Below are 12,462 nucleotides of genomic sequence, written 5' to 3'. Positions count from 1 at the left end.
ATACTAATACATGCATACAAGAAATTGTAATATATTTAGTATTAAATGTTCGAAATAGCATCGCAATACAACGATTCTCAAAAAGACATTCTGTAGTGGGAACAAATTCAGTGTGTTTTAAAATTGAGTCGGAGCTTAACTACGTGGACACAGGAAGTTAAATGGCACAGTTAGTTCAGCTGTGAACTGCAGGTTCAGCACAGCTGTTTTTGTGTCTATTTTGTGTTTATTTTTTGCAATCTGGCATGTTTAGAAATGTGCCGAATTGGCTACTTTCAACTCATGTTTGGATTAATCACATGGAATTAAAGACAACTCTCACATGATTAATCTGATGCTGAAGAAAAAGAAAAAAAAACTTAATTCCCCTCAACTAAATTCGGCACTCATGACTCGTGACGCGTGTTTCTCTCTCCATGATTCCCAAACGAATTTTCGTTTAATTTCCCGTTGGAGTTTCGTCATTACATCCTGGGTAAGTGTAAATTGTACTTAATATACACGTGCGCGCGTTTTTGTTGCCCTCTGTGGGCCATTTCCGGTATAAACACTGACTTCTTTAGTAGTTCTGAAGTACAACGTAATTTCTGAGGCTCTGTCTAAAAGGATTAAGATGTCAAATGTGTTTAAGTTTAGGTATCAACTGATAACGATTAAGGTCAGGGATAAGGCTTTCGTTAGGGTGTCCAAATAAATGAAGTCAAGGCAGAGTCCTTAAAAGGATAGTACATCTCTATGTGTGTATTTGGATCAGTAAATAACATTATGATTATAAAAAATAGCTGATGAATAATTTTTACTCCATCAACTCATGGATTTGTATATGTTGCAGCTCTGGTCCTGGATGAACTGGACATGTGGTTGAAACAGACACCCTTCTGTTCAGCCTGCAGGGCAGTTGAAGTCCCCCTCCTCCCCTCCTTCAGGTGCTGAGGAGGCACCAGAAGTGGAAGGTGAGTGTGTGAATAATGCAGGCAGGCAGCAGATTCAAGCTCTGTGACAATGAGTCAGCAGCAACACACAGAGCGGGAGGGAGGGAGGGAGGGAGGGGGAGAGTGTTCCCGGACCAACACACACTCATGCAGACTCTGCACTGAAACAGTGTAGGTATCTTTTGTGATGATGCATTTCTGACACGTTGAGGAATAGCATCTGTTTATCTGCTACAGCTACAAACACCAGCGTTTGGCTTCTTACAGAGGGAAACGCCCATTCATTTGCCCTAAAAGCATGCCGGACTTAATCACTGCTTGCGTAGTGACAGGGTTGTCACTGATTAGTTCATTGATTTGCCTACTTAGCCTGAAACTACACAATATCATTTATGCGTGTTACCATAAAGGGCATAGAGGAGGACTGAGCATGAATAATGGAATAAATAAGGTTATACAGGAATCCTAGCTTTGGCCATAAGTCACATGAATTGTTATTTTAAGGTGTTTACCGCATTGGTAATATAATGACACATCTCAAAATGTCTGACTGAAGGACGCAGAGTGTTTGCAGATGAATGTCTCCAAACTGCAGTCAGGTGTTACATCAGGACAAGCAGGAAAAGAAAAAAAAGCCCTGATTTTTCACTCTTCACTCTACTGAACTGTCCTCTAGAGGGATTCAGTCTGTTGTACTGCTGAAATCTTGCTTTCCTTGAGGACTGCAGCTACAGTGAGAGGGCATGTGCAGAGGGCAGAGTAGCCGCAGTAGAGTAAGCTCTACCTAAAGGAATGGATGCATTGTGAGGCATTACAGATAAAATATACAATATAGCCCTCCTAACTGCGGCTGTGTAGTTGTTTTGTGTTCCTCTCAGTGAGGTTTTGCAGGTGAACCAGGACTCTTAGGCTCTGCAACTACACTTAAATATTAGTGCTTATTTCATAGAAGCTACCTTGAAACCTCTGTACTTACAGGGCCTCTTTCTTTGTATCAAGTCTATACTGTCCACACTGTGGGAGCTCGGCTGTGTATGTCACATTTGAAGGCAATCAATCGGTAATTGATGATTGATTGTTGTTAAGAAATCTAGTTAGTTAGTTTGTAGTCTTGCTTTATAGCAGTTGGCATCCATAATGCTGCGTTACTGCCTTCTTCTGGATCCAGTCATCCAGTAAATTATACTCTTTTTCCTGGTACTTGGTTCTGTCGTCTTCTTCTACTAACTAGACAGTTCACTTGTTATGTGGAAACTTGGAACTGCTGACGGTGTGAGATTAAATATCAAACGATCACCTGAGAGACCAGGGCCGTTTTAAAAGACCTTGGGGGCCCGAGCAAAAGAGAAGTGTACGACCCTATATCGCTTCAAATCATGGTGTCTTTGTGGTCACAAGTTAATAGCTGTATCATAAAAATTTAAGGTGGTTATTATTTGTTGTTGTGTACAAATATTATCAGCTATTTTTGCCAATATTGTTGCCACACCACTGCCAGTGACTATAAGATTCGTTCCTGTATTCTGGACTTATATGGTCATGTCCTATTCTCATTGTGTCATGCTGTGTGTGTGCTTGTATGAGGTTCGGACACATTGTTAGCACTGACTTAGCCAAGCGCTCTGTCTTTACTGAGAACCAGCCATAGACATAGACGCTTCCTCTCTCTGAAAACATGGCCACCAGCAGGGACACATAGAAACATATTTTAGCCAGAGGTTAACCTAACACAATCTATGCCTGCTTTTAGTCTACGATAGTTTTAAGAATGTGTTGTTGCTTTATCCCACATAAGACATAGCCTATTTCAGCTGGGACCTGGAAGGCAAAAGAGTTGCCTCGTTTCTTAAGTTTTATCACTTAGTTAAATCAGAAAGGATTTTAAGAAGCCAAATCACAAAATACCCCTTTTTAACTAGAACTTACTAACCATGTTTGACGAGCATAGTGCTGATGTGTCATTTCCTCATATAACCACTCGTCAAAAAACTGAAGTATCCCCTTAACCGAGCTCTGTGAAGCGCAGAGGGGCTGTTGAGTGGTAGCGTGGGTCGTGTTCCAACCTTTTGGTTGGATGTTTGAACCCTGGCTCTGTGAGTCTACATGCCAGTTTGTCTCTGGGAAAAACACTTAACAAGACAAAAACGCCGAAACTCAAGTTGTTCCTGACAGCAATGCCTGCGGCCTGTGAACAGGTTTGATAGATGCTTGATAGGAAAAGTACTGAATGTAGATGTGCAGGATATATGCATGTACGTAGTTCTGGTTTTCTGGCCCTGGCTCTCTGACTGCCAGCAGGGGAAACCTGCAGGGAATGCTCCCAGCAGAAAGCACTCTCTCCATTTGTCAGTGCCTGACATGCTCTCTCTCACCAGTGCGGCTGCACTGCAAAAAATGACAGTTTTGACAAGTTTATTAACTCAACAGACGAGTTGAGTTCTCAGTCAATGCACTGACACTGCCACTAGTTGTTGCAGTTGATCACGCATGTCAGACCAAAATAAAAGCAATCGCGAGGAGCTGTTCTAGCTGTAGAACTGGACAAACAGCCGGACGCTATGAATAACTTTCTGCCACTATGGCTCGGGAGTGGGCTTGTTACTCACTGTGTCTGCTGCTGCGTTCAAGTGGAACTTGTGAACTCGTAATCATCACACTGTAAACATCCTGACCTTTCATGGTGGCCTGCATAGTGGCTTAGTGGTTAGCACTGTTGCTTACCTTTCTCTGTGGAGTTTGCGTGGTCTCCCTGTGTCTGCATGGGTCCATTGTGGCAGCGCGCTGTTTTTAATTTTCTACAGTTTTTATTCAAAAAGTGAATGCGTAAAATAAAAGGCAATCATTCAACATTGCAAAGGAAGAACAAATAAAGAAAAATGCACAAGAGATAATAGTTATTTTCACCTTATTGATACTTGCTATATAAAGACAAAATAGTATTTTGAAGAGGAACAGTGAAGTGGGCATTTTTTACAGTGTGCACTCTACTGACCCACACAAGCCTTTACAGTAAATTCCAGCAGCATTCCAGTTAATGTGTCCTGACCAACAAAACTGACATGCTCCTTCATCATCATACAATTTGTAATGGCTGTGCTGTGTTTGGTCTGTATGTAGTGCAATGTGGACAGTGGTTTATGTAAACACTGTCTCTGTTTCCTCTCCCACAACCTCAAGGGAGAGATGTCTTCCTTGTTCTTCACCACCTGCTACATTAAACCTGGAATGCTTTTTGATCGTGTAATTAGTTAGAGGTTGTTTTTTTTTACTTTAAAGTATAGAATTACTTTAAAGTAAAAGAAATGTTTGGTTTTTTTATATGTACTTTAGGCATATACAGAGGCTGTCACCTTGTACTTGCCGTGTTTTCACCAGCAGCCTGAACTGAGATGCATTTTGCGTTTTTTACTACAACAAAGAAGAGCGGCTTCATACACCCACATAAACCTGAACCGACAAAGGAGAAGAAGGACACAGGGTGGAGAGTGGAGGAGTGGAGAGAGTTGTGACTGTTTACATTCTGGCATGTGAAGGCCACCATAGATTCCTTATGCACTACCATTAGATGTTACCAAAAATGTTACAAAAATTACTGTATTGGCACTGATTACAGACGTCTTCACCAAATTCCTTGGGCATGGCCACAGTGGACACATGAGCTATGCTGATGCGGAACATCATGTTTTTCCATCACCTTTGGTCTTTTTGGCGCAAGTAAACAAGTTCTTTTGTTTTATTCTTCAATCAAAAATCAATGGTAGGGCGTCCCTACTGGATGTCTCCTCATGGTGGCGCTGCTCAAATGAATGATGGAAAATTGTTTGGAAGTTACATGGCTGAAGAAGAGGGAGTTTACAGCGGGATAATGGTGGAGAAAGCTACATTAAGAGATGCCCCACCCACATTCAATGCATAGACTTTATGCACATCGTTCTTTATGTTATAGCCCAATAAATAGGAAAAATCCTGCACTTTTATCTTTTCACAGTTGGACAGATATTGTGATGTAGCGCTATATGATTGTCTTGCAATGTATTGGTTATCACAGAATCGCTGTATCGTGATATTATTGGTATCGTGGACCATGTATCATGAGGTACCCGCTTGTGGGACTACTCCTTTAAAGTACTTGTGCTTGTCTCACCAGTGATTCTGAATGTGTCAACAACTAAATAGCTGTTTGTAGCACAGTGAGCTAATGGTTCAGACCCTAGTCAGCACAGACCGCCGATGCTCAGGTTATGTGCATCTCAGCAGGTCCCCCAAACTCGGCGGTGATGTCCTTCTGTGGTTTTGTCATTTCCAGCCTTCTTCAGCACAGTGTGGTGATGTAATTGAAGAGGGAAGGTCACAGCGCCGATTTCGTCGATGTTAAGTTTTGAACATTTTCCCTTGGTCAAAGCACGCTGAGCCTGCATACTGAGCAGGAGGAGCATGTAAACTGAGACCCACACTGGCTGATACCACAAGGACGTGTAGCTACAGACTGAGAGCAGTGATAACAGGCTGTAGTTTTGCAGTTTAAATCTCAAAATCAAACCGATGAGACGAGATGTCTCTGTTTCTTTTGGCGTGGTCGTCGTCTTTGGTCTAGACTGAAATATCACAACAAGTATTTGATGTATTGTTCTGACATTTTGTAAGTTTTTTTCATGGTTTTTAATGACATGTGTCCAATCTGCTTGTTACAGGACAATTTATAATAACTTTTAAAAACATTTTTTATCTTTTAGATTTAGCTTGCTAACATATACAACTACTGCAAAAGCTTGACAGTATTATTTTATCATTCTTGCATTTTAGATTAGATTACATCTCCTTTTTGAATGGAGGAACAATATGGCTGGAGCCTTAAAGGCCCATTTGTGCCCCTTTTTTCCTTTGGTGGAAATTGAAGATAAAATAACTGTATTTACTTTAGTGTACACTCACCTGATGGTACTGTATATTGTGTTTCATTAGCTCAGGATTTATATCAGGAGCAGGCTCAGCTCTATGGAGTCTTGGAGGGTTTGGATTACTATGTGAAAAGGGTTCATTGCAGTTTCATTTGTTCGTTTTATCCCACAGGGATTTTTCGGCACTTAAAGACTAAGTTTATTCCTCAAATTGTGAGTGAACTGTCACATGAGCATGGGACCACAGAGTGAATGTGTTACTGATAGGTTTCTGTATTTCATGTTTTACTTACTTCTCCATCAGAATGGACCATTTTAGCTTTCCCAAACATTAATGTTTGGAAAAAAGAGGTAACATGAACATGTTTCCACGTACAGCCTCACAAAGCTGATTTTTAAAAGTTGATGGATGAAAAGAAGGAGTGACCATTCTATACATCTGTCATTTTATGAGTTGATGGTGGGATCATAACAGACTCACTGATGTTTGTTGACAGTCACTGCAGTCAGTCTTGCGTTCTTCCTTGTACATGGTGCGACAGTAGACTCCACATGGCCAGATGAGAATAATGCATTTTTTACGTCAATGGAAATTGAATAAACTGCTACATATAAAAAAAGAAGACGAAAAGATGAATGGTTAATTCATGATGAACTCATTCCTCTAATCAGATCACTGCCACCTTCACTGGACTGTGTTGTCTCTTCTGTATCACAGCAGTGATGTAGGGCTGTCCGTGGGCTGAGGTAAAGAGGTACATTTAACTGGCCTGAGATTCACAGAGACCATTTGTGGACTTCCACAAGGACAAGGAAATTATGGACGTGTCCTTAATTATTAAACAAGTGTGTCAGCAGCTTGGCCTGATGGAGGTAATGCAAAGAGGAAGTGGGCCAGAGAGAGAGAGGGCCTCCGGGATTGGGGATAAGAAATGAACTGGTGGGCTTGGACCTGGGGGTGGGGTGTGGTGGTGTCAGGCCCAAGGGCTTTACTTCTTGCATGGTAGATCCAATAATGCTGTGGAAGCTATTTTGCACATTGTTAATGTTGTGAACTGACATGAGGCTGTCGGAGGCGCCGTGCACCAGAATTTCAGTGCAGAGCAAATATGTTGGATTCCTGTGCACAGTGGATGATTAAAGCAGAGGACAGTTGTGATTTGATATAGGATAATCATATGATACTTTGCCTGCACGGCCGATCAGGGGCCTCAGTGAAAAAAAAGGCCCTTGAAAAACTTTTTTTTGGACGACGTCAACAGGAAAGTATAGCATTTTTTGCACAAGGGATATGGGATGACTGTGTATGTATCTCCAAAACAATCGATCTGAGACTATCAAGTGAGCCAGGAACCTGACTCAGGCAAATCAGCCATTCTTTTCCTGCATACATACATATATATCTATACAGTATATAGATATATATGTGTGTGTGTGTTTGAGTGAGCACATTCATATTCAGAGAATTTACATCCGTGATAAGAACATGTTTGTCTGAAACCTGTTCTTTAGTGTTTTCATATATGGAGACATGTATTTAGGTGTTAAGAAATAAATGTATAGGTAGAGGAAGATGAGGAAGAGGAGGGGTTTAAGCCAACTGAAGACCTACTGAACCACTGACTGACAGCACCTCAATTAGTTCTACGCGCTGATCGGGGATTACCAGCACAGTGGCTTAAAAACCACAGATTTAGTTACATGTTACTCATTTGCAAGTTGAGGCTGATTCACAAACTGCACGTGACTTCTAACCTGACACTTCTGTCAGATATCACCACCAGTTAGTGTGATACGTCAATCTGTGTAAAGATGAATCCACTGATATTCTGTTCTTTGTTTGTTTATTAACAAATCCCATACATAATAGTGACGGACCACCATTATTTCACCCTTTGTGTTTTTGGAATAATAATGCATTTATAAGTACGCATTTTCCAGCACTTTTGATTTTGAGTTTTTAAAAAATGCCTTCTGTACCTCACACAGTGTGTGTTTGGTCACTGACTGAACACAATCATAATAGATAATAATATAAATAAATAAGTAATCATAATCGTTTTCTGTAAACTGACTAAATCATTAATTGACTAATGATAAAGTCAGTTAAAACAATGCAAACGAATAGATATACCAACCATAAGCATGAGAGTTTGATAATTCATTTATTTTTCTCCATCATTACACTGGATGACTGATTCCTTCATTAGGACAAATATGGAAAGTGTAGTTTAATTAAAGGTGACATAGACCGGAACGCTGCGTTTGTGTGTGTGTATCTGCGTCATTACCTCGTTTATGAAACCCTAAAGTTTCAGAACAACAGTTCAGCCACTGCTGAGAAAATAATGTTGTATTGTTTTCCTGGGCTCTGCAAAGCGGATCGGCACTTCCGTAGGTTGATGTCGTCATCAGAAATCCTCACCACTCCTCTCACCACTGTAGCGCCTCCTGGTGCGGGCACTAGTCCGGGCACATCCAGTTGCGTACATTCAACCGCAGAAGAAGAACTACTCTCGTTGTAGCTGCTGAGATGCATCCACCGTGCCAGAGGGGGACCTCCATAACTAACATATATGTGTGATACAAGCATTCTATGTCGCCTTTAAACTCAGTGGAGGCATGCCATGCTTTCTTATTATTTATTTATTTATTTATTTATTTATTAATGTATTTCACCTTTATTTAACCAGGTGAAAGACCCATTGAGACAAAGATCTCAAAGACGGGACAAATGTAGCAACATTAACTGTGATGAATCCAGTGTGTGATTTAATTTTAACTCGTCTTATAATAAACTATCTGCAGTGGGACAAAAAAAACAGCCTTTGTTCAGGGCCACTGAGCTCGTTATGAGCACAAAAACATTAAAAAACCACATGTTTCTCTTTGCGTTTTGTGTATGTTAAGGGACAGGGTTTGTCTAATCTGCAAGTGGATTTGTTTACAGATTAGCTGAGGCTACACTGTATTATTTAATATTGATTTATGCAACGTGTACATATTACGCTGTACTTGGGTCTATACAGATGAAAGGTCATTGGTAGAAAAAGTCCCCATTAGCATGTCATCTGTTATTTGTCAGGTGTGTGTGTGTGTGTGTGCGCGTGGGTGAATTGCAGGCAGTGAAATCTAATAAAAGCAGGTGTGATCTCCTCTACTATGACTGAGCTCCTATCCTGTACAATGATGCTCTGTGCTGCTACAGTCCAGTGGAGCTTTAGAGCACTCAGGAGAGGGAGAGAGTGAAAGACAAAGACAACCAGAGAGGGAGAGAGAGAGAATATGTTGAAGAATAGTGGGACCGGCGCCAGCTCACCCCACCCTTACTGCTGCTGCTGCTGCTGCTGCCTGCAGAGTGAGAAGTGCTGCATTTCCTGAGGGCAGTGTAGAGGACAGGGAGGAAGAGACTCACTTCTGTTAAGGTCACTGTACGGCAAACACAGATCTGAGCTTCAGACACCATGGTGGGCAGAGTTCTTCTTGGTGCCTCTGCTGTGAAATGTTCAGTGTCACAACATAGTATGGATTCATCCTTTTTCACGACCCCCAAATCTTAGAAATGGTTGGATGTGTTTGTTTAGGCTGCTTTAGTGTTACCAATATGATTGGAATAAAACACCTCCTCTTTCTGAGGTTTTATCAGACAGGTTCATATTTATATGAACGGATGACATTGACAAACCTTTTAAAAATAACTTGCCCATGGTGGGACACTTGCTGTACTTGCTTTGTAGCTGTATTTTAGCTGTGTTTTTGTTTCTGTATTGGACTCAGTCTCGAGTCAATGAGTGAGTGAATCTCACTCTGCCCTGTTGTGTTTGAAATTTAAAGGGTTGCATTTCAAAGGAGACCAGAGCTAAGACCATAAAAGTAACCTTTTCATTTTGGTGACATATTTTTAGGCTCCAGACAACAAACCTAATATAGGTACATCTTGTATTAAATATCTCCCATTTCAATGCCCAGTGGTCTCACAAATATGACGTTTTCTATTGTCGTGCTGTTTGAGAGAGATTCACGTTCAGATTCATGATACTTAAAATTGATTAAGAATGTGAACAATGACCATCAAATCTGATGAGTAATGCATCTGATTTAAACTTTAATTTAAAGTGGCTGGTAATCCGCTTTAGTCTTGTGTGAAAGTGAATGGAGGTTGTGTGTTTGTTTGATTTTCCACTTTAGGAAACATCATTTCTTCTAGTTTATATTTTTAAGTTTTTAGAAATAATGCTTATGTTCTACAATGTCAACTTTCAATTTTTGTCTTGAAGGTCTTGAGTTAGGCTCAAATACAAAACAGCACTGAAATAGTCAGCACCATAATCTATTTTAACTCATTGTTAGTTGCAGCTTGAGTAACGTGATCATTCTCGACTCAGCAAGTGCACAACACCTTAGAGTGACTCTGAGGGTTCCACACATGTCCACATGAATGAAGGGGGGTTAGAGATTGAGAGTGATGGGAGCTCTACAGGCCTCTGAGGTGCGTAACAACTCACAGGGAATGACAGAGGTAAGCGGGCCTCTCCTGGGATAGAGGATTAGTGTGGAACCATTACCTTAGTCCCATGAATCACTGCTAATGGTTTAAGCGAGAGGGTAGCACAGAGGTAGACACATTTAGATTGAGACATCCAATCCTGTTACACTGCATACAGCAGCACATTTCTCCTGTTCTGGTGGCACAGAAACGCTTCTGACAACCTAGTGTACAAGATGATTTAAAAATCCCCCGTCCCAAGCCAAAATGAGCATAGACCAGCAGATCCTTAAAAATTTATTGAAGTTAATGTAAGATGAAATCATAAGTGATATAAGAAAACAAAAATAAATAACCCTTGCATAGATCACAGACCATGCCTTTGTCATCATCAACACATTTGTAGCATAATCCTCAGTAAACATAACATGACAATGACAACTGGATTAATAAACACAATCAGAGTTTGGTTTGCTTGTGGATGGAAGGAGGAGCGGAAGAGGTCAACAGTCCTTTTGCAGTTTTCTCCATAACGTCCCTGCTAGCAGTTAAATGTGCATTTCTGACAAAAAAGTCAAACTCAACCGTCATCAAATCGAACGCAAACCAGATCTTCTCATGGATAGTCACCTTTGGCAAGTGAGTTACAGACAGAAAGCAGTCCAGTATCAACACCTTCAGCAAACAAGAATGCCTTCAAACCAGTGTGGTACAGTCAAGGGTGTGCGGCACAGGCCCTGTTTAGACAGAACAGGCATGTTTCTAACACCACACTATCACTAGAGTCTAGACTGAGTTAGGAAGGGGCGAAAAGTCACTTGAACCAGCGCGTCAGTCCGAAAATAGCGACAGAGTTTGAGAAACTAGCCCTTAATGTCCTCGCTCACATTCAGAGCCAAGCACAACCTGAACATCCACACACGTTGAGTACGGCTCAGATACCCGACGTTGTCTCAGAGATGAGGTCAGCGCTAAGGTGCTTTTAAGAAATCCAGCAGTGGAAACGTCTCACAACAACGTCTGAACAGGGCCTTTTTTTTTTTTACACAAAGCCTCGATGCCGATGAAAGCAAGGGTTTCTTTTTTGAAATGATGCAACTGCTGTATGGTTGATCCACAGTTTGAAAGGCAAAGCTCATGCAGTCTTCCATCGACCATGCAGTTTTCTGCGATCAGTAGATTTTCTGTAGAGATACATTGTAGCAGTAAATTCAGCAGTGGAGATGGGAAAAAATGGGAACATGGTGTGCAAATGATTCCTGTATTTTTTTCCCCTTTTGAAACCAAAAGGATATGTTTTTAGCACACTTATTATCCATATAATTTATTTTGATAACAATTGACCGTTACACAGTAGTTTCATTATCATGGCTTACCAGTGGAACATACGCTATTTGATATTCCACTATATGGCATGTTCTTCCTAAATCAATCATGTCTCAGTGCCACCCAAAAACAGGAAAAATAAAAACACACACATTAAAATTGTTTATCACACATATTTGCAGAATATAGTGGTTACTTTTCTTAATCTTCCTGGAGCTACTGTATTTAGTTTCATAAAATGTTATGTTTTTCCTAGTTGAATAATATCAGCATTTTTGTTGTTGTTGTTTTTTTTTATCTTCTTGCTTTTCGTTGTTTGCAGAAGCGTAACATCTTATACTAAGCTGAAATAAATGAATATGTAAAAATAATTTAGGCACCTTCTCTGACTTTTAACTGGTCATAGATTTTTTTCTCTAAGTGCATTACGGGCTGTTCCTCTGGGACTTTGTTACCAGCTTCTTCTTCTTCTTTTTTTTGGAACTGCAAAACAACTCACTTCTGACCTGGCTGGTTCATGGGAAACTGCTACTATTACAAAGCCTATATTTGGAATTTTTATATTTGAAGATTGCTATTTTTGTAGTTTCTCTTAATTCAACAAAACCTGCCTACATTTAACACCGCTGACCTCGTAAAATCACAGAGCAGAGAGCAAAAAGGTTGGTACATAAACAGCCCTGTTGTGTCTGTTAAGTGACCACAGTTCCTCTGACATTCAAAGTAGTTTTGTTTTTCTATTGATAACTATTTTTATTACAAAAAAGCATCTAAGAAACAGGTTATCTGTTATTCTATTGCTGTTAAGAGTGCACGTTTC

At 40.5% G+C, this 12,462-nt stretch overlaps 1 long non-coding RNA gene across 1 annotated transcript in view; it reads left to right on the top strand.

Annotated features, from left to right (window-relative positions):
• Positions 1-157: 157 nt before the first annotated feature.
• The window catches only part of LOC122775571, a 64,028-nt gene continuing 51,723 nt past the window's right edge, over positions 158-12,462 (top strand). Inside the window, exons 1-2 of the long non-coding RNA XR_006361120.1 lie at positions 158-475; positions 833-953. This is a non-coding gene — a long non-coding RNA (uncharacterized LOC122775571). The remainder of the gene's footprint in view (positions 476-832; positions 954-12,462) is intronic.

The sequence above is a fragment of the Solea senegalensis genome, linkage group LG10 (genome assembly GCF_019176455.1).
Source record: "Solea senegalensis isolate Sse05_10M linkage group LG10, IFAPA_SoseM_1, whole genome shotgun sequence".
NCBI classification, from domain to species: Eukaryota; Metazoa; Chordata; class Actinopteri; order Pleuronectiformes; family Soleidae; genus Solea; species Solea senegalensis.
The sequence above is the reverse complement of the archived record's forward strand: the minus strand, read 5'-3'. Positions and strand labels throughout refer to the sequence as shown.